Consider the following 3,184-nt stretch of genomic DNA (forward strand, 5'->3'; position numbering starts at 1 on the left):
GACAGTGACTGTCTTGATCTCCCAAGATAGTCTGATTTAGTATATAGCTATAAGAAGCAAACAAACGCAATTGTATTAAGATAATTCACGAAGTAGTGCAATAGATACAATGAATTATAGACTATCTACAAAATCAGTATTTTATGTTAATTTCACTTGGTAAGGGAGAGAGAGAGAGAGAGAGAGAGAGAGAGAGAGAGAGAGAGAGAGAGAGAGAGAGAGTTCTATGAAATTTTCCTTAAAGCTGAAGGCCCGAGAGAGCACCTGGTTGAGATCATCTCCCAAAAATCTTGAGTGAACTTGGCAAGGCTTTGTGCATGCACAAGACGTATTAATTAGCCGGAAAATATAAATCTCATGAGAACTAATTAAATGCTGACATCCTCATTTGCCTGGTGTGGTTTGTGTGTGTGTACCTACACACACATACACACACATATACATATACATATACATACATGACCATGAAAGCTCAGAGCTGGATCATTTCTACTGACATGGTGTCTTGGAAGCCTTTTTGTCACATGTTTTTATAGTTTGTTTATGTTCAGTGTGATATTACTATTGCAATTAATAGTAATATTTCCCTTAGGGGGGTAGTGCCGTCAGTGGACTTCATGTGGTGCACTGTAGGCATTACTTGACGTTCTTTGAAGAGTGCCTTCAGCCCCCTAGCTGCAACCACTTTCGTTCCTTTTACTGTACCTCCTTTCATATTCTCTTTCTTCCATCTTACTTTCCTTAACCCTTTCCTAACACATGATTCATAGTGCAACTGCTTTGAGGTTTTCCTCCTGTTACGCCTTTCAAACCTTCCACTGTCAGTTTCCATTTCAAGGCTTTTGGGCTAAGTTCTATATTCAACTCATAGTGATATTATCGTTATTCTACAAAATTACGGGATCACAAATCACAATTGTTGAGCTTCGTACAAAACTTCGGTTCAGTTCGACGAAATAACATCGGCTAGATAATTAATAATAGTTCAGTGTATCCCGAAGCTAGGAATAATTGCTCGTGTGATTGGAAATGAGAAAATTGAGAGGCTTCGACTTTGGGTTGGTTTTAATAACCACGAATAGTAATTATCACTTTCTATCATCGAGATTCAAATCATTTCCGTGATGGCTGCTCCAATAGGAATTGTACATCCCATTGGACGTTGTGAATCGCGCATTTGATGTCTAGGTCAGTCCTTACGATGCTCCTGATTGGCTGTTGATAAGCCAGTCATAGGGCTGGAAACTCTCCTCAGTTTCTCTCGAGAGTTCACATAGGCAGGATGTATGTTCCACCTCTTCTCAAGGATACTTTTGAAAGACTTATCTCTAAAGAGAGCTGGAACATATATCCTGCCTGTGAACTTGCGGAGAGAGACTGAGAGTTTCCAGCCCTGTGATTTGCTTATCACAGCCAATCAGGAGCGTCGTAAGGGATGGCCTAAACATCAAATGCACGGTTGATGTGAATATACTAGTCTAAATCAAAAACTCATTTCTGATCCTTACTACATCAATATGCTTTATAACTGTTAACCAATTCCTCGTTGGACAAGCTGCTTTCGAACGCCTCAGTGCGTGGTCAGTGGTCTTGGCCTGCCAACCTCGATGGCTGGGAGTTCAATTCACGGGCATCCATTGAGGGGTTAGAGATGTGTTATTTCTGGTGATAGAAGTTCACTCCCGAAGTGGTTCGGAAGTCACGTAAAGCCGTTGGTCCCGTTGCTGAATAACCAGTGGTTCCATGCAAACGTAAAAAAAACCCATACACACCAACAAACAAACAAACGAGTGGTTTACAGGCTCGCCCACCGATTCGTAGTCCCTGAGTTCGATTCCCCGCTCTGCCAACGTGGAGTCAGAGAAATTTGTTTCTGGTGATTAGAAACTTAATTTCTCGATATAACCGTGGTTCGGGTTACCACAGTAAGCTGTAGGTCCCGTTGCTAGGTAGCCAGTTGGTTCCTAGCCACATGAAAATATCTAATCGTTTGGGCCAGCCCTAGGAGAGCTGTTAATCAACTCAGTGGTCTGGTTATACTATATATACTTAACTTTATAACTTTTCCCTACGAAAAGTACGAAATTTATGTTCACTGCCAATAAGTTATGGCTGTTTTTAAGAACATTTAAATAATATGACAAGCTACACATTTTTTTCTGTCCGCCCTCAGATCTTAAAATCTACTGAGGGCTAAGAGAGCTGTAAATTGGTATGTTGATCATCCACCCTCCAATCATCAAACATACCGAATTGCAGCCCTCTAGCCTCAATAACCTTTAATGTTATTTAAGGTTAAAGTTAGCCATAATCGTGCGTTGATTTAGGCCAGGCCATTACTGGGCCATGGCTAAAGTTTTATGGGCCGCGGCTCATACAGCGTCATACCGAGACCACCGCCAAACAAAGATAGATCTGTGTTCAGTGGCATGAATTATATGTGTACAGAATACTCTAATGCATTATTTTTACTTATATATATATTTTTTTTTAAATACGATACACGTTTTCAGCGCTCTATGTGAAATTGCCTTGTTAAAAAGATAAACATTTAACTGAATTATATAGATCTATCATTTGGAAGAGGGAATACCATAGAACTCCCTTGGAATTCCGAGAGTAAACAGACCCTAAGAATCCATTTTCGTGGAATATCTAATGGCCTCCCTTCGGAAGGTTAGAATGTTGACCCTATAGATGTGAGACATTCGACAAAAAATTTCGTTCGTGACTTCTTTGATCTTGGAAGACTGTCCGATTACGTCGAGAGATCCAACAGGTTTCTCTCCCCCCCCCACTCTCTCTCTCTCTCTCTCTCTCTCTCTCTCTCTCATAAAGAGAGGAACGTACCAGGAGAGAGAGAGAGACGAGGAGAGAGAAATAACGGTCCAAAGTGAATAGTTCTCCATCAAGTTAATTGTCTCTCTCTCTCTCTCTCTCTTCCTCTCTCTTCTCTCTCTCTCTCTATATATATATATATATATATATATATATATATATATTATATATATATATAATATATATATATATATATATATATATATATGTGTGTGTGTGTGTTTGTGTATGTATGTATGTAGTATCTGTATCTGATGTATACATCAACTCCATTCAATCTTCATTTGACTTCCATATTCCAGTTTAAACTCATAAAACAAGCCAAGATTTTCCACCCACATGACTT

The sequence above is a fragment of the Macrobrachium nipponense genome, chromosome 15 (assembly GCF_015104395.2).
Source record: "Macrobrachium nipponense isolate FS-2020 chromosome 15, ASM1510439v2, whole genome shotgun sequence".
Taxonomy (NCBI): Eukaryota; Metazoa; Arthropoda; class Malacostraca; order Decapoda; family Palaemonidae; genus Macrobrachium; species Macrobrachium nipponense.